General features: G+C 46.9%; 1 protein-coding gene and 1 pseudogene across 1 annotated transcript in view; both read left to right on the top strand.

Moving 5' to 3' along the window:
- Positions 1 to 27,696, top strand: part of TRABD2B (TraB domain containing 2B) — a 249,270-nt gene that overhangs the window by 34,921 nt on the left and 186,653 nt on the right. The window lies entirely within an intron of this gene.
- The window catches only part of LOC102494872 (gamma-tubulin complex component 5-like), a 65,093-nt pseudogene that overhangs the window by 13,228 nt on the left and 24,169 nt on the right, over positions 1 to 27,696 (top strand).

Raw genomic sequence — 27,696 nt, forward strand, 5'->3', positions numbered from 1 at the left:
TGTTGCCAGGAGAGAGTGAGAGAAGTGACTGGGGAGCTCTGGACTCTTGGTCAGCAGTGTGTGATGGAGCACCTATCTTGCTACGGCACGGGCTGGATGCCGTCAGGAAAGGCAGGAGGAACACACCTGTCTAGTTTGGAGCGTCTAGAGGGCAGGAGTTTGGGCTGGACAGGCTGACCTGGCACAAGATAGACCTCTTGATTAGATGAGCCTTTAACTGCATGGTAATTGTTTTAAGGATTCAGATTGGTAAGAGATCACTTCCAGGGAGACAGGCCTCTCTCCTCTTATAACTGTACCCCAGGCCAACTCCCCATGGGTTTTCTCATGTAAGGTGGTTTCTCCACTCTGTGGATGACAGAACTGACACTCAGAGGGTTAAGAGCACCATTCGGGGCCATAAGGAGAGCAAGGCCATGTCTATTTTCTTACCAGTGTGGCTCAGGCTTTGGCTCAGTACTTATTCCTATGCATGGTAGAGTCTTAGTGCATATGTATTGAGCGAATGAAGTATTTGGGCAGTATATTGTGTCTGAGCCTCTTAGAAAGTAGACTATGGGGGCCGGCAGGTGGCATGGTGGTTAAGGCCCTGGATTTCCACATGGCTAACTGCAGTTTGAGTCCTGGACCTGGCAGCTTGCTTTCTCACTTTCCCTTTCTCTATCTCTCTGCCTCTGGTCAAATTAAATAAATAACAACAAATTTAATAAAATTTTTTTTTTTAAAGTAGAATGTGTAGCTATGATACAGAACTAGGCCTTCTATTTCTAAACCAGACTTTTTTTTTTTTACCATACTACCCAATTATATTAGGCAGAGATGGTGTGTTAAATTGTTGTTAAAAAAAATACCCACTTCATGCCTTTCCCTTTCCCCAGACTGCAGTGATGAAGGGTTTGACCATGTAACTTGTTTTGGCTTCTTGGTGAGCAAAGTGTGCTTCCCTGCTCCTTGACTTTGGGCTCTGTCATGTGACCTGCTTTGGTCAATGAGGTATAGCAGACACAATGCAAACAGGGACTCAGGTGTGCTTGCATCATTGGGCTCATCCTCTTGGGCCTCTGCCTTCACCATGAGAAGAGAGTCCTGCCTTCATCTGGGTGTCCTCTCACTGAGATCAGGACTGGTTTTGTAGTCCAGTGTAATTGCTGCTCTTCACCTAGGTCCCAGAATGAATACAGCAGACGTATGCCCACCCCACAATGAAGAGCCAAGCCAAGATGGTCACAGAGTTTGAGCCCAGGCAAGTTTAACTCAGATCAGCCAAACCAGCCATCCCCAAGACATGCAATAGAAAATAAATTATTATTGCTTTAATCCCAGAATCTTGGGATTATTTGTAATGCAGCACTAGCTGACCAGTACAGATGAGAAGTACATCTCACAGGCATGGGGTGGACCATAAAATATGTAATGGAAAGGCAGAGGGAATGAGGGACAGGAGATAAGGCTGGGAGTACAGATTTCAGCTACATCTTACTTTGAAGGCCTTCAATCCCAGGATAAGGAATTTGGCCATTTTCCAACAGGTAATGAGAGGCATTGAAAGTTTTTGAGTACAAGAGGAATGAGATGAGACCCACCATAAAGGGGTAAATTGGAAAGGAAGTGTGGAATGGTTAAAATGAACAGGGGACAAAAGGCCAAAGGAACTGTTGGTTAGCTCCTATTTTCCACTCTCCACTGTGTCCCAGAACCTAGAACCCTGACCCTTATATAGTATTGTTCATTTGTTGAATGAGTAAGTCTCTAATTATTCACTTATTCACCCCTTCACTCATTGCCAATGTTTGCTGAGTTCTTAAAATCAATACATTCTTAAATCTGGGGTAGGGACTGGACAAACCCTATGGAAAGACCCAGAAGACCCTCCCTCATGCATTCTGAAAAAAGGAGGTAAGGCTGGAACGTGAGAGTGGGGAATGGTGGGAGAAGTGGAAGTTGGGTGCTGGAAAGGGGAAGCCTCATGGAGGACATGTTTTTTTCTCTTGGTCATGAGGACATAACGGGGGAGCATCATCTTTGCTGCCTTCATCTGGGGTGTCCTCTCACTCAGATCAGGGCTGCTTCTGCAGGGACTACTAGGTTGGTAGATTCGGATTATATTTGACCCCTCCATTTAGACCAAGTTACTAACGCCGGACTGTCCAGTTGTCTTGCATCCTTGCTTTCCTTTCTTCACTCATCCACTCTGAACCATACCTGGGATAGGAATGGGAAACTGATGACTGAGAGGCAGCCTCATCTCTAGGAGCACAGAGTCCAGGGCTAGGAAATCCCTCAAGGACGGCTTTTGGCACATCGAGGACCTCTATCAGCCCAGTTTCTCATCTGTACAAAGGCCACCAAAAGGCGTGAATTCAACTCCCAACTCTGTCCCTTGCTGGCTATTGACCTTGAGCAGGTCCTTACTTAAGTGAGCCCCTGTGAAAGGTGGCCTAATCCGCCCTGCAAGGTGGAGTGTGAAGATCCTGCAAGATGACATGTGGGAGAGAGGCTGAGTGAGCTCTTCAAGAATGCCAGCATTTTAAAAGTACTTGAGACAGGCTGAGATGAAGAAAAAGCCCCAGGTCCAGGTCCTGCCTGGTGTGGACTGCATCCCAGATCCCCTGCTGTGTGATCAGACTCACCCAGTGATCATTCACTAGCATCCGCCTCAGGTCAGGAGACATTAAATCCGGCCCTTGAGGCCACTTGGGAAAGTAAAACAAGCAAGTCAGCAAAACCTCCAGGCCCAGTGATAATAGGCTGGGTCAGGATCAGAAAGCAGAGTTCATTCCCTGTGTTAACCAGGAGCTGATCGTGGAGCTTGTCTGAAACGCTCGATTGAGAATGGTTCTGAGGCTCCATTGGACTTACTGGGATGCAAGCTGTGATGGGTTAATGCTGGGTGCAGGAGAAACTATGGGTCGCACGTGTACCAAGTGTGTGCCAGGACTGACTGATCTCTTTCTTTCTTTCTTTCTTTCTTTCTTTTTTTTTTTTTTTTTTGAGAGGTTTTTGCTATAGGGCTTGTGCGCTTGCCAGAAAGACAGAGAGAGATAGAGAGACAGAAAGCGAGAAATCATCCCCCCTCCCCCCAGGGAGATGGCCACGCTGCAGTCCCTGCTCCTCCATTCTCTTGGGATCTTGGGCATGCAAGCACACATGCCCGGTGTGAGTTTAAGCCACCGGGTCTGGGACCCAAACCGCGGTCAACTACATGGGAGTTCAGCAACTTAGCTACTACGCTAACTGCTGGTCCCTCTTTCTTTAGGCTATAGAATCAGCCACCTATTCATTATTACCCATTTTAAAAATTAGTACAGAGCACCTACTCTGTGTTGAGGACTATCTTGGATATTGGTATTGCACCCCCCAAAAAAAGTGTTCAGTGTTTTCACGCAGCTTACATTCTAGTGGGGACAGTCAGCCTGCAAATAATCTGCACAGTAAGTAAAACAGCAGGGTGGAAGGTGACGTGCCTTTGTAACTAGGGATGGAACAGAGTAAAGAGGCTCTGAAGTGCCACCTCCACTCCTCCCACAGAGCTAATCTGTGTGATGTAATCAGAGCTTCCTATGACGCCTAACTACTGCTGGGGCTGCTGCCCTGTGGGGCTCATACATGCTGAGAGAGAGAGAGCAAGCAAAAGAGAGACCGTGTATATGTGTGTGTGTGCACATGTGTGTGTGCATGTTCACAGGTATGATCCTGTGTTCCTGAGCCCTACATGAATAACTTTGGATTAACCATTATTTGACACTAACAATGCTTCCTCTAGCTACCCAGACAACTGACATGTTCTATAGGTTGTTCTGTTACTAATAACAGGAAATATTCACATCTGGGTCATTTAAGAGAATATTCAGCTCATGGTTTCTAGGTCTAAGATCCAAGGCCCACACCTGGGAGGGTCTTCTGGGTGCATCCCTACATGGTGGAAGACAGGAGAGGATGCCTCTGTGTTCACAGGTCTCTCTATTCCGAGCTCATTCTCCATGTAACCCCACCACAGCTAAATCAGTGAGGCCCTACCTGATACCTAACCACTTCTCAAAGGTCCCACCTTGCCAAACCATAATAGGATTAAATTTTCATCCTCTCAGTGATATCATAACTGAATATCAACACAGGAATTTTGAGGAAAGATTCCAACCATAATGTAAGAGTTATTGTCTCTTCATGGCCCTTAGGCCCAATGTCCTAGACTTCTGGCAGCTGGTTTGTGGGCTTGGGACACAGGTCTCAGATGGAATAAGCCACAGTTATCGTCATAGAAGCAGCCTGCAGTTTACCTTCTTGGGCTCTCTAGAAAAGAATTTGCTGAGGGGCTGGCAGGTGACATGGTGGATGGAGCGCTGGACTCCCTCATGGCCAACCACAGTTCGATTCTCAGACCTGGGGGCTTGCTTTCTCACTTTCTCTCTCTCTCTCGCTCTCTCTCTCTCTCATTCTGTCCCTCTCTAGTCAAATTAAAATAAATAAATAAAGTAGCATAAAATAATTCTTAAAAAAAAAAAGGAAAAGAATTTGCTGAGCAAATTAAAATGCAAAATACATATTCATGAAGCCATGTGCTGTGGATCATGAACATGTAGTTGTCACAAAGCAGGGATGTTACTTGTTTTGAATCAAATATTACTATGCTAATTTTGGCATTTCTTATCTCTACCAAGGCAGGAAAGGTAGGTGTCCTGGGAAGTGAGACTTCACTGCATAGCTGCAGCTACCATGGGAATCCGTCAGCCAGGGCGGTGCCCACCACGTGCCCTTAGTGCATTTTGCCGTTGTTGGTATCGTTTGTGCAGGAAAACCATGCTGTGTGTGGGCTGTGCGATAACACAGTGACACCTCATTTAGGCACTTGCCAGCGTCGAGTGAGGTCGTCCACCAGAAATGAATTACTATCTTTGGGTATCGTGATGTTAGCGGACACACCCTCTTTGGATGGAGAGCTTTGAGAAGTATGTATGCCACATGCAACAGCCACTCTTCAATCAGCCTACCCTTTTCCTTGGAGATTCAGGTCATCCTCAGTGGCCTGGCTGTCACATGATGAGGTGTGTGATAGTGTTGCCTTTTCTCTGGCCACCTTAGGTCCCTGCTGTTTTTCAGTTCCTTAGGGCCATTTATCAGTCTCCCCTATCAGAGACAGGCTGGCGTTTTTGACTTCATACTCCGGCCAACATCCTGCGCAGCTTATTGGCTGCTTTTAATCTTTTGTGAATTTCAAGCCAGCAAAGCAGACTTATTAAAAGTGAGTCCAGGGCTATCAGGTGGCATGCTGGTTAAGGTGCTGGATTCCACATGGCCAACTTCGCAGGTTCAAATCCCGGACCCAGCAGCCTGAAAATTACACTGAGATCATGTGCTTGCATGCCCAAAATCCCGAGCTGAGAATGAAGGAGATGGGATTGCAGTGTGGCCATCCCTTGGGTAGTGATTTCTCACTTTCCCTATTTATATCTCTCTTTTTCGCACATGTGCCCTAGAGCAAAAAAAATAAATCCAAGAGGAAAAAAAAAAGTGTGACTCCAAAAAGCTAAACGATTTCAGGTGAAGAGGTGAGCCTTTTTTCTGGGAGTCAAGTGCGTGAATGTGCGTGATGTTGATTCTGTTCTTTGGGTTTGGGAAGTTGGTAGATGAGGGACTTCTGGATGAGTGAAGTATCACTGTGTGTGTGTGTGTGTGTGTGTGTGTGTGTGTGTGTGTATGCGCATGCACTCACATTTATTTACATGTGCGCATGACCTATGGGGTGGGGGTGTAATCCTGCCAATTCTGTTTCTGAAGAGCTCTCCCTAGGCACAGGGATCCAGTGTCTTCTTTATGGCTCTGCTTAATGGATAGCTGATTGCAGGAGGCTGATTCCAGCTTCGTAAAGGAAGACTTCGCTAGTACAGAAGTCTGATCTTGGAACAGCTGCCTGGAGTGGCATGAGTTCCTGTTTGGGGAGCCTTGCTAGCAGAGGCCAGGCAGCTACCCATCCATGCACACGGTGGAGGGATTGCAACATGTGCTGACTCACCTGGGGTTTTCGTTTTTGAGATACAGTTTTTAATTTAATTGATGTGTAATCAAAGTGCACTAAGCGATATATTTGAAGGGTTGACCCAATCCGTTTTTAAATCCCGTCTGGAGATTGGGTGAAGGGACATTATCCGAATATAAATCTGTACATCCTTGAATATACACAGTTGAAGTTAGTGACCCTCTTCCCAGGTGGGTCTGAATTACTGAGGTTTCTGGCATGGATTCATCAGACAGTCTGATAAGTGCCTCTTTTGCTCATTCGCGTTGAAAGTTGAGTGGAGATATGTCCCTTCTCACTTCCAGAGGCCAGACCTTCATCTTCTACAACTAGAAATGGATGACATTTCCTTTGGTGTCAGCTGACAGTGGGCCAGTCAGTCATGAGCCCAGCTGCAGGGCCATAAATACTGGCAAGCGCCACCGGGCTGTCTTCCAGAGGCCATTGGAAGGCTTTGGGCCATGTGGGTCAGCATTGGGGAGCAGCTGCTGGGGTTCCCATGGCCTGGCTCATCCCTTCTGCCCTGGTGTTTCCAGATGTCATAACACACAACCCTACCACCTCCCAGCTGGTAAAGCCCAAGTCCCATGTGGGACTGAAGCCCTGGGACCTCGTGCTGACGTTCAAAAGAACTTAATAGGCCTCTTTGTAAACAGCGCCAAGCAGTTCTCGTAGTGACATGTGGCTTCGCGTGGCTGTGATGCTGAGTACGGCTGGGGCTTGCTGTTTGTTTGGGTTCTTTCCCCCTTTATAAACAGTGAAGAGTGTCTGCAAAATAATCTCGATGGGATAGGGAGGATAGAGAGAAAGTTCTTCCTTCACTGCTTGCTTCCTCATGGCTCAGGGACAACTTTGAGCTTCCAGAAACCTTTTGTGAGCACCCTCACTCTTCATGCCTTGAGTCCTGAGTGGAAGGGACTTGGCTATGCGGACTTAGGACAACCTGAGGTCACATTATAACAGGAAGGAGGGAGTAGCCCCATTCCCCATGTATTGATGTGAAAATAGAAGTGAAATGTCACATTAAATACCTGATAGAAACAGCCTCCCCCCGGGCCCTTTTGTGGGAGCACAGTGGAGACAGGGCCAGCTGGGCAGCCTTCCTCAGGACTAGAGGAGGGAGGGAGCAATCAGATGTTGCCAAGCCCAGCCAGGTGGCATCTGACTTGTCAGTCCTCTGCTGGACATTATCCACTGAAGTTCGCCAGACTTTCTGACCCCAAAGGGTGTTTGTTTGTTTGTTTGTTTGTAGGGAAGGGGATGCCTAATTGCAAGTCCAGACCTATAACTTAGGCCTGGTCCTTGCCAGACACCCCATCACTTTGTAATGCAGAGAGGCAGCCCTGAGCTTCCAGAAAAGTCAAACTTCTGCTCACATTGCATCTCTGTCTGCCCTCCCACCTGATGGGATATTCCCTCTTCCTCAGGGTCTTTAGGTTAAACCGCAACCTGGTCTTGATCCTTGAGTTGAACCTACTTGATCAAGTCCTGGAAGAAAAATCAAAGGCTATTGAGGAAGAATCATGTGCAGTGCTTAAAATCCCTAAATACGTCTCTAAACAAAAAGACTTATTCTTTGAAGAGCGAGTCAGATGGCTCATTGCCCTGAATGGAGGGAAAAGGCTCTCAAGGGTTAGGTAAAACTCTGGGATGAGAACTGGTGTCTGCCTGGGGTGGGGGTGGAAAACAGCACTGCCCTGGGCAAGGTCTTCCCAGGGCTGTTGCCCGGTGCCATACCCAGTGGGTACGTTCTTTCCTCTTCCTGGGATTCTGCCATTTCAGCTGCATTGTAAAAAACGCTGGGTGAAGTGACTGATCCTAGGCTGGGCCCCTAAACTCCCTGGCTACGGAGGAAGGTAATAGTTGAAATTCCAAAGCTGGGCTGGCCCCATGGATTAGTAGTTGAGGGAACCAGATCCCACATGACTGACCACGCAGTTCAAGTCCCAGACTCAGCGTCTTGAGAAACACACAGGGTACGTGAACATGCGTGCTCCAGATCCTGGTGGGATAGAGAAGTGTGGAAGGGATTGCAGTGTGACCATGCGCCACTGGGGATTGCCCATCCGCCACCCATGCCATGAGTACCCACATCCTCTTCAAATTCCCAGAACTGTTCAGTATTAAAAAACAAAAGAAAACAAAAAAACTGTTGGAAGCAAAACTGCAAAGATAACTGTCAAGATTTACCCTCCAAATATATCAAAATCCATGATTCAAATCCTATCTTTTTCCTTATCAGAAGCCTGGACTGGTGTTTTTGACAGTATCACTCGGGACAGGTACGTGGTTCCTTTAGTAGGGAAGATATGTCAAAACATGACACTCAGTAGACAGGGCGGAAAGGTCTTTTTAAATTTTTTTTTTTCATTGAACTGTTTGGAAACCATGTGTTCAGCATTTCAGAATTCCTAATGAAGATGTGTTCATCCCTCAGCAAGTCTATGGGTGATTTCTGTGGATTTTTCTCCCCCTAAAATGGCAGATTGGCCAAGGTTTGGGGTCTGGAACATGCTAAGCTTGCTCACAGCAAACTCTAAGGGACCTCCTCGGCCCCTTGCCCTCAGCTCAGGTGGGGATTCGTGTGTAATGTGACCATAACGCTCCCTTTTCATCTCCGTTAATTTCAAAATTGGCTTGTTAAATCTATACATTCCAGAGACTCAGTCCAACATTCCAGGGAACCTTTCCATGGACAATCAGAGCAGGAGTTCTTTTCACCAGGATTTGTTTAAGCAGAGGGAATGTGAAAGGAAAAAAAAAAAATTCTCCAGAACAAATGATCTCCATTTCTGCAAAGGGGACCTCAGATTGGAGCCTCATGGTTACCGTAGCCTGTGTGTCTCTCTTTGGCTTCACAAAGTGTCTCAGTTAGTCCAGCCTTTGGACCTGGCCCAAGTTCACTTCCTCACATGTTTGTTGAGCTCCTATTGCCGACAAGACATTGTTAGCTCGCAGTCCTGCCAGAGTCAACGCAATAAACGCCAGGGTGTTCTTTTCTGTTTCCTTTCTGTGTTGTTGTTTTTGGGACACAAACATGTCAGTGTGTTTGAAGCTTCAGAGGGCAGTTGCCAGGGGAGGTGTCAGTCTTGCTGCCAGATGGGTACATAATGTGCCACACATGTGAGTGAGGCACTGGGGCATTTCGGCTGGAATTAACCGCACAAGAACTGGAAGCCAGTAAGTAAATAACCCAAGTGTTCAAAGGCCGTGTATCAGCTCCGTTTATCTCCGCTGCTGAATGCCAGCTTTTTTCTTGACTTACCTTTTCCATTCTGATTGTCAGAAGTCTTCCCACATTCGGGATTCATTGAAGTTGCTCTCACGCCCTTGTACAAAGGAATGGTCTGCTCTTTTTCCTGAAGCAATTTGGTTCCTAATGGCAGCTTCAGGCCTGGGGGAAATGCTTTGGCCTATGAGTAAGGACTGATGGGTTCTGGGCCCCAAACTTTCTGGTCTCCATTCACTACCTATAACCTGGGGGCAGGGGTACAGAGGATGACCAAGCCTTATCTAAATGTCACCTGCCATCTGTCACAATCTTCAACCCACTGGCTGCATCTTGCAAGACACCTGGTTTTTAGGTGGTCTCTGCTCTCAGGAACCTATTAGTCCCCATTTGGGAGAAGACCCAGCAGATAAATGCATGTGTATCTTTGTACTCACTGGCCAGGACAGATAGTGGCAAGCACACAGTCAGTATTTAGTGAATGAGTGAACTAATGGATACCAGAATTATAGAGATTCACTTCCATTGCAGAGGTAAGCAGCCAGGCTGACCATGTTTCAGAGCTGAGCAGCAGGCCCACCTGCTTGGCTCCTTTGTGTGACATACAAGGAGATATCCTTTCACACACTCTACCCATGGCTTGCCCTTGCCAGAGCCCTCAGGCCAGCTCACACTGCACTGGTGTACATGGTGTCCCACCTGAGTGAGACAGGATCTGGGGAAAAGGGAGGTAGAAAAAGCACACACTCAGGACCAGCAATTGGCATAATGGCTATGTTGCTGGACTCCCATGTTGTCAGCCGCGGTTCAAGTCCCGGATTCAGTAGCTTAAACTAACGGCAGGCACATGTGCATGCGTGCCCAAGATCACGAGAGGAGAATGGAGGAGAAGGGATTGTGGCATGGCCATCCCCCCTGGGGGGTGATTTCTTGCTTTCTGTCTCTCTGTCTCTCTCTGTCTTTTTGGCTAGCGTGTTTGCCCTATAGCAAAAACCTCTCAAAAAAAAAAAAAAGGCACACACTCTTGGGGAGCAGCAGATAGTGTAATGGTTACATCACTGAACTCCCACATCATCGTCGACCACAGTTCCAGTCCCAGACTTGGTGGCTTGAAATTCATGCCAGGTACATGTGCGTACATGCCCAAAATCCCAAGAGGAGAGTGGATAAGAAGGGATTGCAGCCTGGCCATCACCCCTGTCTGGGGGGATTTCTCACTTTCTGTCTCTCTGTCTCTTTTTTGTCTCTTCAGTGAGCACATGTGCCCTATAGTAAAAATCTCCCTAAAAAAAAAATGCAACCACTCTGAAGCCCAATTACTTGCATTCATGCGCTAACTGCACTGCTTTGTACCAGTGCCCCGATTCCTCTAAAATGAGGGTATAGTAGTACCTGGTTCACAGGGTTTCTTTGAAGCCAAAATGAGCCAGTAAATATATGTAGTATTTAGAACAGTACCTAGCATGTGGTAAAGACGAAGTATTAGCCCTTTTCTGTGCCATTGTTGTTGTTGTTATTATTATTATTATTATTATTTTGGAGAGTTTTTTTATGCTATAGGGCACTTGAGCTCCACCTGCTTCTAGGAGCTTAGTAGTTGTAATCAATAGCCTAGAAAGTGAAAGGACCCAGGAGGAGGCTGTAGGAACGGAGAGGAAAGGAAAGATGGGAAAAATGCTGAGAAGGAAAAAGCCCTAGGGCCGAGTGGTGGATGAGCTGCAGAAGACACATGTGCATGGGGAGGGGACGCCTGTTTAGGAGGGGAGGCCAGCTGTGGGAACAGTGAATTCCATTCCTACCTCGTAGGACTTGAGGTGAATGTGAAGGGCCCAGATGGAGAGGCTGTCAGGTGGTTGGGCCCTGGGGAGTGGAGTCTGGAGATGAAGATTCACAAGGACTCTGGGCAGAGCTGAAGCCATGGGTGTGGAGGGATGGAACAAAGAGTGAAAGAAAGGACACAATGATAGAAGCTGGGATAAAAGCCATTCTGGCCGAGAGGAGGGAGAGGTGTCAGAGATGTTCCAGCCTTTGAAGGTGGTGTTTATAGTGGCCAGAGACTTAGGAGACCAAGGGAGAGTGCAGCCTTGTGCTGTGTCCAGCCTCTGAGAGCTTCTGCCATTTTGCCCAGGTTGGCCCCTCTGACCAACACACACACACACACACACACACACACACACACACACACATATTCCACAGCTCAACCCTACTGCCTTCTCATGTCTCAGCTCGAATGTTGCCTCCTCTAGGAAATAGAGCATGTAAATAAATGGAGTGTATTATACCAGTGGTCTACAACCTTCCTGGCCCCAGGGACCCACCTAGTGGAGGACCATCCCTCCATGGATGGGGGTAGGGGATATGACCCAAGTGTACCACATCCACCATGCACCCCATTTCCACCACTAATACATTGCAATAGTGAAGCAATCACACGATAATAGGATTTGTGCTCCCATGAGAATGCAATACCACCACTTGTCTGACAGGAAGTGGAGCCCAGGTGACAATGTGAACAACGGGGAGTGGCTGCAAACACAGATGAAGCTGAAGCCTCACTTGCCCACCACTTACCTCCCACTGTGTGACCCAGGTTAAGAGGTGGGGGCCAACAAGTTATGAACTGGCACCAGTTCAAGGCCTCACTATCCCTGTCCCTCTACCTCCCCACCACGCCATGAACTGGCATCGGTCCACAGCCTGGGAGTTAGGAACACCTGGGTTAGAGAATACCATAGCACAGTATAATGAAGAACGTTGGTGACAATTCAATATACATTTCAAAATAACCAGAAGAGCACTTTTTGAATATGCACCACATGAAGTAATGATAAGGGCCGGAGAGGGCAGATATGTTTATTGGCCTCATCTGATCGTTACATGCTGGATACATGCTTGAAGAAAACACACTGCACTCCATACAGATGTACAACCCTTATATGTATATTGGAAGTTACAATAAAAATTAGTGATTAAAAATCTCCTAGCAACTCCCTGCTCCAAGCACCATTTCAGTTACTCCTGCCTCCCGTGTGCCCACAGCCTCTCCCCCACCCCTCCAGCACACTCATCAGACCGTATTGCAATTGCCTGCTTTACCAGGGCTCTCGCCACCACACTGTAAGTTGGGCAGGTCTGATCCCTCCCTGTGATGTCTCGGGACAGACAAGACCCCTGAATGGGTGTCAACTGGTTGAAAAAAAAGTTTCTAGGAAAGGGAAGACAGGGCAAAGAGAGACCTGAGAAAGCCCTTGGTGTTCAGCTGTGGCCTTCAAGCCTGAAGTCAGAGTGGAAGATAGCAGGGGGAGGAGTCCAGTGGGAAGAATGTGCCCCAGCTTCTGGAAATGACTCACTCGTCTCCAGGCTGCCTGTCACTATACCACGGCTCGAGTTTGTTGTGACCCCCACCAGCCTGTCTTAATTACTTGACATCTCTTGCTTCTGCGAGCCTTTGGAGATGTGACTTGAACGGCTCCTGTAACTGGGCACATAGTAGGCTCCCGGAAAACACTTGTATGAATGAAAGTGTATCCATTCATAAAATGAGAACTGTTGAAAGGGGATAATGACCACCACACAAGGAGAAAGGAGCTCATATGTCCGATTCTCTGCCGTTATTTTAACACCTGTGAGGGAGGCTGAGCCATGTACTGTAAAGAACAGTGGAGGGACCAGCAGTTAGTGTAATGGCTATGACGCTGGGTTCCCGTGTAGCAGACCGCAGTTCACATCCTGGACCCAGTGGCTTAAACTCATGCCAGGCGCGTGTGCGTGCATGCCGAAGATCCTGGGAGGAGAATGGAGGAGAAGGAATTGTGGTGTGGCCATCCCCCATGAAAAAAAAAAAAAAAGAGCAGTGGAGTGAGGGCCAGGAGCCAGGGGTGGATCTGGTCCCCACTCTGTCACCAACTCCCAGGCTGGGCAAGGGGAGAAACTCACATTTCTCAGTGTCTTCTGAAGCCGAGCGTGCAGCTCAGCACCTGTTTTCTTGCATTAATCTGCTTTGGCAACGCCGGCTTGCTGGTTATATACTGACTCATTGTCTTCATCTGACTCCAGAACACAGAAGGAGACTCAGGTGAAGCATTAGTCACTGCCCTGGAGCTGGCAAGTTACACGATGCCTGGTCGTATGTCTCTTATATGTTGCAAAGACTGATTCTCTCCTGAGTCCAGAGCTGCACTGGACATCTGATGCCTACCCGTCCCCACTGCCCTGCAGGCCTCTGCCAGTAGGAGAGACTTTCCTTCATTTGAGAAGCAGCAGGAGCAAACCTTCCAGAAGACATAGGCCTGGGAGCATCCTGTGTCCAGTTGAGCCCTGTGATTCTAAGAGCAAAGATCATCTGACTTGAGTGTACAATATTTAAACTATGTCTTGCATGCCTGAAAATATTTGCTGTGATGTCACAGAAAGCTATGAGGGTCTCTTCAAAGCTCCAAGGAAGGAATTGAGCATTGGCATGTACGTATGTGTTCAATTTTCAGCTGTCCTGATTTCTCTCCAAAAGTCTCCGGTTCTCCCTTGGAGTAGGCCCAGACCCCTCTGTGCCTCAGCTGCACCAGGGGAAGTCCTGCACACCTGGCTCCGCTTGTCCCCTATTTCAGAGCTGGCTGGGCAGTCCTTTGAGGCATTTTTAAATAATGCACTGTCAGGAGTTAAGGGAACTAAAACACAGCAAGTGCACCCTCAGCCCAGATATGGCAGGGAGTTGCTGAGTTGCCCGTGGATTGAGATGGAACTGGGGGCTGGAGGAGCGGGCCAGGCCAAGTCTTTCTTCTGTCATAGCAGAATGAGGCCAACAGGAGAGACAGAGTGAAAGGAGACCCAGGCCTTCCTCATGGGACCTAAGGAAGTAAGAGAGTGGGCATGCCCTTGGGATGTCACAGTGTTCACCCAGGTCATGTGGAAGAGGATTTCTCTAAGAGAGGGGCTGATTCTTCTTATTCTTTTGGTTCGGCAGATACGGAATGAATGAGGAGGGTCCAGACTGCAGGAGCCCTGGAGTGGCTCTGTTCTCTGAACAGGGCATTCTGCCCTCGTAGGGCTCAGAGTCTGGTGGGAAAGACAAGCATGAGTGAGTCCAGATTGGGTGCTGAGATACAGGGCTGTGCCCCAGGCCTATGGGTGTCAGGAAAGGAGTCGCAGAGGTGTTCCACTTAAGGAGAAGATGAGAAGGAGCATCTTAGATACAGGGCACAGCAGCTGGTGGGTGGGAGCAGAGGCCTGAGCAGCCTGCCATGGTATGGTCTGGGATCCACGTAGGCTGGCTGACCCCTGCACCCTATCTGAGGGCCACCAGATGTCTTTGCCTGGGGTGTCCATGGACCTCAGCTATCAGGACAGGCAACAGAGACTAAAGGAAGATTAGATTTAGCAGAGGCAGGAGCGGCAGGAGAGGCTTCCCAGAAGAGGGAGTGTGCCTGGTGATGAAGGAGGTTTGGACAAGTAGGGAAGAAAGCAGGTTGGGAGCCCAGCGGGCACAAAGGCCTAGGAGACAGTGGGACCGTGACATGCTGGGGGCCTGAGACTGCAGGTGCTTGGCAGAGGCACCCCCAGATGAGCCCGTGGCTCACTGGAGCTACAGTGAATACCAGGAAGGAACCCTTGGGTCAGGAGAAGGCTCTTGCAGTGGGATTGGCGATCCTTAGGGCTGAAGATGTCAAAGGATTCAGGTGTCAGAAAACCCAGCTACCATGGACATCAGGAAGTGTCTTAACCATTGTGCTTCAGTTTGACCACCTAGAAAACAAGGACACTGGAGAAGAGCTTTGGTTTCCTGTGATTACCTGATTTGGTCATTGAGCAAGGCACACCAGTTCAGGGGCTGGTCGCTGTCACTGTGCCACCCCGTTGAATGTGGAGAGAGTCGTAGATGATGCTTGTACAGCCCCTCCAGAGAGAGCCTCTGAACAAAGAGGAGGGGCCAGGAGATACTAGCCCCCCAGGGACTGCCTAGCCTGTACTCCTGCAGCCATCCTGACTCTTCCTCTGACACATTGCCCCACCCGCTCACCACATGTCCCTTGGGTTTGAGGACGACATGGCCCAGCCAGCTCCACCCTTCATCTGGAGGGACTTCCTCAGCCACCGTGGCTAGAGCCTCCCCCGCTGAAGACTCACCCGCGCGCCTGGCAGCAGGGATGCAGGCAGGCCCACCTGGCACAGGAGCCTCCCTCCTGGGGAGGACGGCGTCCAGTCTGCTCTGGGCCCAGGGCCTGGCTCTGGTACTCCGAGCTCACCAAGGTTTATTTATTTATCACTTGTTTGGGGTGAAATGGGAGAGAATCAAATCCAGTGAGCTGTTTTAGCAGCAGTTGGTGGAAAGAAAGGCATGTCTGTTTCTCCCAAAAGAATCCCCCACATTGTGGCCCTGGCCCCTTGGTTGGGTTTCGGCAGACAATGCCCTCCTTTCTCCCTGTGCCCGACAGCTCGCCCCCGCCTGCCCGCCCGCCTGCCTGTCTGCCCTTGGTCCAGTGGGCCTGCTGCTGCCCGCTTGGCTTGGCTGCTGGGGAAGAAGGGAGAAGGCACGCCCAAGGCCTTAGCCTGTGGGTCCAGCCTGGCCCCCTGCAGGACTTCCATACCCTGGGCCCTGTGTGATCTGCTCCCAGTCTGCCTCTCTGGATTCATCAGATCCCCCGATCTCTCTGTTTGGAGCCAATTTATTAGTCCATAAAAATACACCAGAGGCCTACAGCATCCTGGGCATGGTGCTAGAGAAGTACAGCCCTTCTCCCTGGAAGCGAAGGTGAGCCCCAGCCCCTCTCCCACCACTGTCAGCAGAGTTTCTGTTGCCATTTTGCAGATGGAAGGATGAAGGCATGAAGGGGTTGGGTGACTTGTTCACACAGAGGTGCTGGTGGCTGAGATGTTGGGGGTGCATCTTTCCACCACTGGGTAGAACCAAGGATGAGTGGAGCAGAGGCTGAGGGTGGCTGAGGTGGCCTCTGTAGGTGACCTTGGCATTCTGTGCCTGCTGGTCTGTAACCATCTCTCCTTCCTCCCCTTCAACCTTGACTGATGCTGCTGCCCATCAAACACAGGATCGAATCCAGAGCTGTACTCTGACCCCTGTGTGACCTGCTCCCTGTCTCTTCTTCAGCTTCATAAATATTTCTTCTTTGCTTTCTCTGCTCTGTCTCATTCCATGTTTGCTGTTTCTTTAGCTCATCGAACTCATTTTCCTCTCGGCCTTTCTAGTTGAGCTCAGTTGCCTGGAGCTCCCTCATGATGTGCATGCTACTGGTCCCGGACAGGTGAGGGGTCCGTTTGATTTAAACGGTGTCCCACTGCCCACCCTTTTGAAATCTTTCTCTCCTCTCCTTACTTATATCAGTTGTCACTTCCTAAAATCAGGGCTTATTTGCCTGCTTGTTACATTTCTGTCTCTCCCAACAGGACGTAGGCTCATTTCCTGGCATGTTCTAGGAGACTGGCAAATACTTGTATTTTATGAATGAATGAAACCTAAAATGTTGCCTCGATTTATAGGCACTTTTTCTCAGATGCTTATTGTTTCCTCTGGAGAGTTTCTGGGATCTGGGGGCCACAGATCTGAAGAACTGTCACCCAGAAAGTTTAGTCATAGAGCAGGCTGATGGCAGGGCCAGCGGAGCTGGGCAGAGAAATGCCAGCGGAGCTGGGCAGTGGAGCTGGGCAGAGAAATAGGCTGTTGGGAACTGGGCAATGGCTTAGGTCTCTGGACTTCAGTTTCCTCCTCCGTAAAGTGAGAAGAATTAGAAGAATCATAGTACTATCTTCAGGGTTGTTCTGAGGAGTAAATGAGTCCATATATCAAAAGCACTTGCAATAGTGACCAACCCATAGTAAGCGTGTATTAGCATTATTTATTATTACTCTTATTATGTAGTAGCATGTTTTACTGTTAGTAGTACTAATATACAATCCTTATATCCTTAGTGAGTCATGTAAACTCCTTGAATCTCAGTTTTCTCAGTTATAGAATATGGTTAATCGTAGTAGACCAGCCTTATAGATTTGTCACAGGATGTAATAAAAAATACACATTGAGTGCTTAGCCAAGTCATGGGAGCTGGAGACTTCTGAACAGAAGGAGGGAGACTCAAGAGTGGATGAGAAAGCTCAACTGAAGGCGTACTGGGGGCTAGAGAGAGGTGATCAAAGGCAGATAAGTGGGGAGTGTAAGGAACCAAGAGGAAGGGAAACACCTTGGAATTTCAGGAAAGGAATTAACCACTTGGGAGGGAACCTTATGGAGGAGAAGTAAGAGATTTGCATTCTTCTCCCCAACAAAGCAAGTACAGAAAAGAAAGCATTTGGAACAGTTAACGTAATGGCTATGTCGCTGGACTCCCATGTAGTCGACTGCAGTTCGCGTCCCGGACCCGGTGGCTTAAAACTCACACCAGGTGCATGTGCGTGCATGCCCAAGATCCCGAGAGGAGAATGAAGAAGGGATTGCGGCGTGGCCATCCTCCCTGGGGGGTGATTTCTCGCTTTCTGTCTCTCTGTCTCTCTGTTTGTCTGGCGAGCGCATGCGCCCTATAGCAAAAACCTCTCCAAAAAAAATTAAAAAGAAAAGAAAGCATTTGGAGTAAGGCCTTGGGGCTGGACTTCCTGTCCCTTCTTCTGGATATGAATATATGGTCTTTTAATCCATTGGTGAGGTGGAGCGAGGCAGGAAGTCTAGACATTTGAGGTTTAACTCTGAAGGCCATGCTCTACCCTTGACTTCTGTCTCCTGACCTGTTGTCCCAGGGCATCAGGAGGTAAAAAGGTAATGGCCCGAGAGAGGTGTATTTACCTCTCGGCACCCCAGGTACCACAGGTTGGCTGTAGCAGCAGTGACGGTTCTGGCCTGACAGGGAACTTTAATGTTTGACTTGACCTCTCTCACCTTTTACAAAGTCATTTTGTTTAATGGCCTTTAGCTGGTCTGTCTGCTCCCCCTAAAGGACGTCCCTGGCAAGCCATGAGCCAGGAAATACCCTTCAGATAGCAGCACCTTTGTCATGCCCAAGTCTTTGTCCCCATCATTCCAGAGACTAAGATCACTACTTCATAGTCATCGACTCCAAGATTTTAGAGCCCATGCCATCAGGATTTTAGAATTGTTTATCTCAATAGTTCAGAGCCCATGGCCACCAAATTCCAGAATTTGTGTTACAGATTTACAAGCCCACATCTTTGAAATCTCAGAACCTCTTGGGGTGCTTCTTGTACTTGAGATCTACGGCATGGGACCTATTGCCTGCCTGTCTGTTTAGGACACACCACGCTAGGAATGAGGTCTGGGCTGGGGCTCCTGGTAGGTTGAGTGTAATTGCTAGCAAACTATTCACCCAGGTGAGCCTCAGTTTCCTCACCTATAAGATGCAAATAAGCAGGCCCCTCACAGGGTGGTTGTGAAGCCTGAGATCACGTGTTGGGAAGAAAGGCGCTCTGCAGTGTGAGCTGCTCTGAGTTTGGTGCTGGCGGTCTTGCTTCACGTCAGCATCATGGCACTGGAAAATCCAGCTACTTGCCCTGCTTGTTTTGGCTTTCGTTTTGTCTGCGGGCCGTGTCCACCCTTCACTGTTTACCCAGATATTTAACTCAGTCGACTCTCCAACTCCTCCAACTCTCTCTTCTTCTCTTCCCGTTTCCCTTCTTTCCTGTGCATTTTCCAGGAGTGCCCAAGTCATAATTTATCCCTTCCCTACTTTTGATACTTCTATGTGTGCCTTTGTCTTACGTGGGTGTGTGGATTATGCCATTATGCTAATTACCTCTGCCTCTGTCACACCTGGGGTTTGGTGTCCAACAGTATTGATTGATTTGGGGCATGGACCTTGGCCTTTCTGGAACTCTTGTTGATCTGGAGGAAATAACATATAGTGACTCACAGTGATAAGGAAAAAATATTTTGAATAGCTGGCACATAGTAAGTATTCACAGATGTTAGTAGAGATGAGAAAATAAGGCAGAGAGAACCTGAGTTCAAACCATAGCTCTTCCTGTGACTTTAAAAGTCATATAACTCTAGACAGTTCACATAAATTTTCAAAGCCTCAACTTTCTCATCCTTAAAATCCTTAAAACTGGCACCACAGAGTTGCAATAAAGATTTTGTGTTAATATTAGTAAAATGCATGTAAAAGACCAGGTGCTCAATAAATGATAATTACTGTTTCTCTTTGCCTCCTTATGGGACATAACATCTAGTCTTACTAATATTTTTGCATCTACTTGGGTTTTTGTATGATACGACTTGGTCTCTGAAGTGAATTGAATTAGCAAAACAGATGTCCAGATGGAAAAGACTACAAAGAATAATGAAAGAAGAATATAGTTAGCTTTGAGAGCGTAGAGGAGGAGATACTTCCCAACTGCCCACCCAACTGTAGAAGTCAGCATTACCTTGGTACTAAAACCAGATAAAGACATTACAAGAAAAGAAAACTATAGGAACTATAGGCTGATACTCCTTACATCATGAACTTGGTTGCAAAAATTCTCAACAAAGATTCACAGACAGACCATCACCTGACGATGGAGGCAGACTGGAGCAGTGCTTCTACAAGCCAAGGAATACCGGAGATTGCCAGCAACCACCAGAGAGTAGGGAGTGACAAAGGAGGATTCTTTCCTGGAGCCTTCGGAGGAATGTGGCCATGCTAACACCTTGACCTCAGAAGTCCAAAACTCAGCCATGTGGAAACAACAAGCCATAATGAAAAAATGAGAAAGAAGAATGGTTTGAACTGGGGAAAATCTGGAAGGAAAGTGAAGAAATTGACCTCGGTCCAAATGTAGACACACCACATAGTTCTGAAGAAAGGGAAGGTGAAGATGAGCAACAGCCCTGAAACAGAGCAGACTCTAGGGCTCAGGAGGGCAGGACTCTTTAGAAGAACAAGATCAAAACAGAAAGCTGGGGCTTCGTGTCAGCTGGAACGATGAGCCAGATGGCTGAAGCTGGCTGGAACAGCATGTGGCCCATCAGTAACGGACAGCCGTGCCCTCACGGTTTCCTCATAGTTTACATTTGCACTCTGATTTAGCTGCTGTCTGGGACCAGCACTCGCACAGCAGCAGTCCATTGCATGTTCCAGATGACAGGACTTTTGTTACCGAGATGGGTGTTATCCAAGAAACCCTATGGTTACTTTCAGAGGTTAAAAACACTCTTTATTTCAGTTGATGGATGGGAAGGTAACTGTGAGAAACAATATTATAGTAACTCATCTGACACATTGCTGTTTATGGTCTGTGTTGGAACAGATAGCAACATATGGCTAGATGGTGTTTTGATTACAGGAGCTCACCGATGAAGTCATCGGACATAGCTCTGAAAGTGTGTTATCTGGAAATGGCTCCATTCCTAAGAAGTCTACTGAAGCTCCCTTTAGAACCTGCCGGACTTTCATGTGGGCCTTGTACAAATATTTCACTGGTTTTAAAGAGACACTTGCAGAAACTGAGAAATGTATTATTGATAATAATCCTATGCTAACTCTTGCAGTAGTGGTGGACAAGTTGTCACCCCATTTGGCTCAGCTCAAGGTTCTGCACAAAACATTTATTGCCGACTGGCAGAACTTCCACCTGACACTCAAAATGTCACCCATGTATCTCACCTGCTCAACACCTTGTACAAGGCCATTCTTGAATATGACAATGTTGAAGAAGCTTCTGAGCAAACTGTCTCTCTCCCGTTTTCTCCATGGATGGAAATGGGGTAGCCCTACTTACAGATGGTGGGTGAGTGGATCATGCATAGACACCCATGGAACAGCATCAAGGAATTCATCATCCAGAACAACAAAAATATTCAGTAAACCACAGAGACTTCTGGTATGCAACTTACACATTACATAGTGCATTAGAAAAGACAGAAAGTGAAGAATGCTAGTGCAAGTTCTGGTGGTGGTCAGGGGCCTGCCAGCAGACAGCACACCTTGGTGCTCCTCCTTGACCTTGTCTTGAAGCAGATCGTATTGGCTGGCAAGTTGATGCAACTGCTGGAGAACCTTCATGCCTGAAGAGCAACACATGCCAGGCAGTGGCCAGAGATGCAGAAAGAAAAAGCTCGTACACTCTCTTTCTGGAATCTGTACAGTTATATCTCTGACATGGAGAGGATTCCACTCCCAAGGTCCTTAACTGAGCAATAGGCTGCCAAAAAGCGTAATGAAGATGCAACCCATTGCTGAAAGTCATCTTGAAACTGGATGATGTTCATGCTCATGTTCTCTGCTAGCCATTAACTTTGCAAAGTTATATTTGGAGCAGAGGGACTTTCACTAGAAGTTTGTGGATGGTGTTATGTGTGAATAGATCTTTGGAATCTGTGCCAGATTTTGACATGCCAGACTTTTGGATTAATGCCAAGATCTTGCTTCTCTCTTCGTATTGATAAGTATCTAGATTGCTATGAAATTCTCATGCACACTCTAAAAATCTTGCAGAGTGCTTGTATACCATGAGACTTTTTTCTTAATGGAAGGCGGAGAAACCATATATGACTCCTACACATCAATTTTTGGTAAAATAAGAGAAAAGAAATCCTTGAAGGATGTATCTTTTTTTCCTAATGGTCAAATCCAAGAAGCAGTAGGACAGTATTATTCTAAAGATAGTTAGTGCTAGATTGGCAAAAGTTCCATCTGTATCTTTTGAAAATATTGATACAGCTAAAATGAAACTACCTGTTCTTATCTAAGACAGTCTAGCCTGAGCTACATGGTCTCATGGCCTGTGGGCATTGTTATAATGTAATTTTAAATAACCACTATCAAATATTTCTTCTCTTATTGCAAATAAAGTGGGCATACATGCACACACACACATATATGTGTGTATGGAATGCACATGAGATTAAAACATGTCTTCATGTAGAAACCTGTACACATATGAAAATCTAAAGAAAATTCTGGCCAGTCAAATCCAGCAAAATATAAAAAGGAAAATCACAACCAAGTGAGTGTTACCCTGGGAATATGAAGCTCATTTAATGTTCAAAAATCCATCAGTATAATCATTATATTTACAGACTAAAGAAGAAAAATCCATATGATCATCTTTTTTTTGAGAGGTTTTTGCTATAGGGCACATGTGCTCGCCAGAGAGACAGAGAGATAGAAAGAGAGAAATCACCCCCCAGGGCGGATGGCCATGCTGCAATCCCTTCTCTTCCATTCTCTTCTTGGGATTTTGGGCACACATGCACCCGGCATGAGTTTAAGCCACCAGGGCCGGGACTCAAACCTTGGTCGCCTACATGGGAGTCCAGCATAGCCATTACACCAACTGCTGGCCCCCATATGATCATCTCAATAGATAAACAAAAAAAACTTTGACAAAATTCAATTATTTAGGGGCCAGCACATGGCATAGCAATTACATCACTGGACTCCCACATGGCCAACTGCAGTTCAAGTCCTGGACCCAGTGGCTTGAAACTCATGCTGGGCACATGTGCATGCATGCCCCAAATCCCAGGAGGAGAATGGAGGAGAAGGGATTGTGGCATGGGGAGTGGTTTTTACCTTTCCCTCTTACTGTCTTTGTCTCCCCCACCCCCACCAGCCAGCACATGCACCCTAACGCAAAAACCTCTTAAAAAATTTATTTATTTAACAAATAATTAAATTATGATTAAACAGTCAGTTTTTAGGACTAAAAGGGAATTTATTGATCCCATAAAGGGTATTTATAAAAACTCCTCAATTAACATTATACAGTAATAGTGAAAGTTGAATACTTCCTTCCAAGATCAGAAGAAAGGCAAATTGCAGGTCTAGAAAAGAACTTGTATCCAGAATGTATAAAGAACTAAAAACTAAATAATAAGAAAGCAAAATATAATTTTAAAAATAAGCAAAAGACTTGACTACTTCCTGAAAGATATATGAATGGCAAATAAGCACATTAAAAAGATGTTTAACACCTTTAATCATTAGGAAAGTGCAAATAAAATTACAGTGGAATACTACTACCTACATAATAGAATGACTACAATTAAAACTGATAGTACTAAATGTAGGTAAGGTCATGGAGCAACTATAAAACTCATGCATTGCTGCTCAGAATGTGAAGTATACAACCATTCCATAAAACACTTCAATAATTTCTAATAATGCTATACATACACTTACTACACCCAGAAATCCCACTCCTCGGTATTTACCCAAGTGAGATCAAAACCTATCTTCACGTAGAAACCTGTAAACAAATGTTTATGATGGTTTTCTTTGTAATTGCCCCCAAAATGGAAACACCCCAAATGTCCCTGAACTGGGGAATTGATCATCTGGGGTATACCTGTATAACAGAATGCACATTAACAAAGAAAGAATTATTAATACAGGAACAACGTCAAGAAATCTCAAGTGCACAATGCAAAATGAAAAGAAGAGTCAGAAGACTACATACAATATGATTCATTAATATGACATTCTGGGAAAGGCAAAACTCTGTAGAGAGACAGAAAACATTAGTGGTTGCTAGGGGTTGGACATGGGGGTGGAGTTTACTACGAGGGACATTAGAGTTCTTTGGAGTGTTGAAACTCAGAACTGTATGCGAAAACGGACACATTTACTATATGTAAATTATGTCTTAGTAATGAAAAGAATAGAAGCTCTGAGAGCAGGTCTAACACAGGCAAGGCTTTAAGGTGTGCAGCACAGGCAAAGGGCTTGTGATGTTTCCTGGACCTGGAAACATCTTTCTCAATCCCTCTTTTTCTCAGGCTTGTTTCAGAGCTATAGCTGCAGCCTTGTCCAATCCAAGATGTACTTGGGGGCTTTATCTCCTTGGAACTTGCCACCAGCCTTGTTGTTCTACTCGCCTTCCTGCCCTTCCGCCTGCCTCCACCTCGTAGGGATCCAAAGCAGAAATGCACACAAAACCCCTCCATTCGAAGGCTATCCAGGCCTGTGCTGTGTAGTCTGAGTCCATCTCACAACCCACATGGCTCTCTCAGATCTGTTCCCATCCTATTTTCATCTGTCCAGCCCTTTCTAAGTGCTGGATACGCCTACCTACTTTGTATTGCTGCAGAAGTCAGACTCTTTCTCATATTAGGACATGTGCAGGGGCCGTCTGTCCCCTATTCTAAGAATTCCAGCCCTCTATTTCCTACCCAATGAGTTTCTTTTTCATCTCCAAGCCTCCCCTGTGATGTTCCCTCCTAGAAGTGCTCCCAGGACGGGGCTGGTTACTTCTTCCCAGGTATTCCCAAATCAGCCCACTGCTTACATGTCCTGCCTGTGGAAGTAGCCATTACTGTCACTGCTCACATGTCCCTTCAGGGAGAGCCTACTGCCAGGGGGTGTCCAGGACTGGTGGCCTTCAGCAACAACTGTTGGGCCATTTGTGCCCGAGCTCCTCCATGGGCGGTCTCAGTGCTGGACCTTCTCCTTGGGCTGGCTGAGATTTTCTCGGAGCTCTGTTCACAGTTCTTCCTACCCAGTCCTTCTTCCTTCTCCACTCTCTCTCCTCATGTGTGTGGCCTGTGTCATAGTCTGAAGGCCCTCCCTGTCTCCCTGGGTTGCTTCTCCCCTTCACCTTTCACAAGCGTTACTCCCAGTAAAGTGCATCTCTAACTCTGTGTTGGCTTCTGCTTCCTGAAGGACTACCCATCGTTTACTCCCTGTCCTCCTATTCGTTTTTCCTCCTTTCTCCACCACTCTTAGTTCATGCATTGATTCATTCATTCAACAAATACTTCTTAAGACCCATCACTCACAGCTCAGTGCCAAGGTCACTCTCTTCCTGTGGGACCCAGCTGGCTCTAACCCATCTGCCACTCCATCATCTCCCCCCACACACCACATACATACCCAAGAATTCCTTGTCCTGTGGTCCTTTTATTCCTGGATCCATGCATTCCTGGGTCCTGCAGTGTTACCCCCTATTCCCTAGGTAGCTCCTCTTTTCAGCCCTCCTACAAGTGTGAGGTCTAAGCCTGCCTCAATGGCACCTGGCACAGGTTTTTGCTCACAATTGGGCAAAGCATGCATTAGGTTGCAGAAATTATTAGTTGCATGTATGACTGAATCTCAAATGATTATCGTCAGGATAGACTAGAAGAGATAAAACATATAAAGCAATAAGTATGGGGCTTGGCAGGGAGCGGGTGCATGGTAAATGCTCATGATCAATTTCCAGAATATTCCATTTGGTGGCATATCTCATAAATTGGAACCGATGTTTCCTTTCACTGTATCCTGTGGGTTTTTTCCCCTCGATATATCTCATGTACAGCTGAAAAAGAGAGAGACAGTGAAATCTACATTGTGTCATTTCTGTCTTGAGGCAGAGGATGCAAATGAGCATGTCTGTGGGATGGCAAAACACCAGGCTGGAGCCGAGACCTAAATTCTAGCCTCAGGGTTGGGCAGTGGGGCGGATTCTGTGCCTAGCTTGATATGTAACCCTGTCCTTCTCTGGGCCTCAGTTTCTTTATCTGTAAAAAAGAATTGGACTCTGATTTTCATGACCCTTACAGAGCTAAGATCTTGCAGTTTAGTCTAGAACTAACAGAAATTAATTTGCCTTTGCTTTTTACTTGCAATTACCTGAGCTTTTTAAATCTTCCACTATGAAGGTTGAGAGTTTACCATATTGACTTGTATAACAGAAAGTAGAAGAACAATAAACACTTTGTAACTTGCTATTAATGACATTTTACAGTTTACCTGTGGAAAGACACAGATCTATCTCACTCAAAGGTGAAATTTCTTGCCAAAAGTGGGGGGAGAAAGCTAGCGTTGACTAAACATTAGCCATGTGCCATGTCCTTGTGTGGGGTTAGTGATGTGTGTGCTTGACCTCAGGGAATCTGCGGAACCCCATTCTGGGGTCACAGATGTTACCTTCATTTTCAAATTGAGAAACTAAAGCTCAGAGAGAGGAAGAGACTTTCCTTAAGGCTCAGAATAAACAATTGATTGGGTTTTAAGGCCAATGGCTTCCTGGTTCCAACATCTGTACTCTTTATTTTGGGGGGAAGGACAAGTGCTTTTAGATTCAGGCTTTCAAATAAGAAAACAGAAGTCCACAGTCAACTCTGACATATTTAAAAATGACAAGTCAGTGAAAGCTTGGGTAGAGCAAGTTCGAAGTGCGAGCTCTCCAGTGCCAGCCTTGTTCCAATTCCAGCTCTGCTCCCAGCTAGCCCTGAAGCCTTGACTAAGTCCCTCAACCTCCTCTGCTTCTATTTCTTCATCTGTAGAATGAGTGGAATAATATTGTCTGCTTCCTAGGCCATTTCAAACATCAAGTTAATATGCAGAGAGAGCTTAGAGTAGTGCCCACCTAGTAGATCTGCAGTAAGCGTTAGCAGTTATTAGCAACACTAATGTTACTGCTGTGGCTGTCCTTGTTTTGATCCAAGCTTGGGCCCTGTAGTATTTCTTCTGTTCTGGAGAGCGCTAGGTAGCTGGTAAGGAGATCCTTCTGGGGAGTGTCATCACAGGCCTAACCCCCACCCACTGGACTCTTGCAGAGGAACTACAAGTGCCTGAGCCCTGCTCAGCCTGGGAGCCAATGGTTTCCTGGAACAGTGCTTGCCGGCCGCTGGAGCAAGATGTTGAAAATGTGCAAACACTATAACGAGAGAGACATTGCCTCCCCTGCTCTTAAGTGCTTAAATGCTCTGGGCTGATGAGCCCTGCAACTGGCCTGGTTATTCTCTCAAGAGCAAGAGGCTGTGCCGATCCATAGGCAGAGAATGAGACAACTTGAATGCAATACTGAGAGCTCTTGCACTCTTGGACAGTTGGGGAGTCTGAGAGCAAATGGGGGGAGGATAAGTCATTGCAGACCAGTCTCCAGTACCATATGGGGACTGCACCATCCTCCTTCCCAAAAATGTCCATTTATTCGTAGGACGTTTCCTGAGTTCCAGGCAGAACAAAGTTAAGTATGGTATTAAGTGGACAATGATGTTCTATTGGCATAATATTCCAGGCATTGTTCTAAGAACCCCACAACTGCTAGCTTCTTTAATCCTTACTAAAACCTGGTGGATAAGTTCTATGATTATTCCTGTTTTACAGATAAAGAAAGTGAGGCACAGAGCGATGAAGTTACTTGCCCAAGGTCTCATAGGCAGTGTGTGGCAGAAAAGGGTCTCAAATGCATGTAGATGGGCTTCGGAGCTGCAAAGCCTTGGGCATCTCAGGAGATGGAGCCTGGGCAGCATGGTGCAAGTACATCAGCACCTTTGCCTACCTCCTCTGCTTTCAGCTGCTCAGCAGCATGGAGGGCGGGCCAGGATTCTCAGCCTGGTTGGTGGCTGGGAGAGCTGCAGGATGCGTGGCCAGTTTACACATCTCATCAAAGGCCAGCTAAACTGCACTTCAGTCTCCTGACTCTTCATGTCATTCAGTTTTGCCTGCACCAGGCTTCATTTGGTGTGTAAGTGCACATGCACCTGAGTGTGTGAGCGTGTGCACATGCCTATGTGTACATGCGCTCGCAGTGC

Source organism: Tupaia chinensis, unplaced genomic scaffold (assembly GCF_000334495.1).
Source record: "Tupaia chinensis unplaced genomic scaffold, TupChi_1.0 Scaffold000207_1, whole genome shotgun sequence".
Taxonomy (NCBI): domain Eukaryota; kingdom Metazoa; phylum Chordata; class Mammalia; order Scandentia; family Tupaiidae; genus Tupaia; species Tupaia belangeri.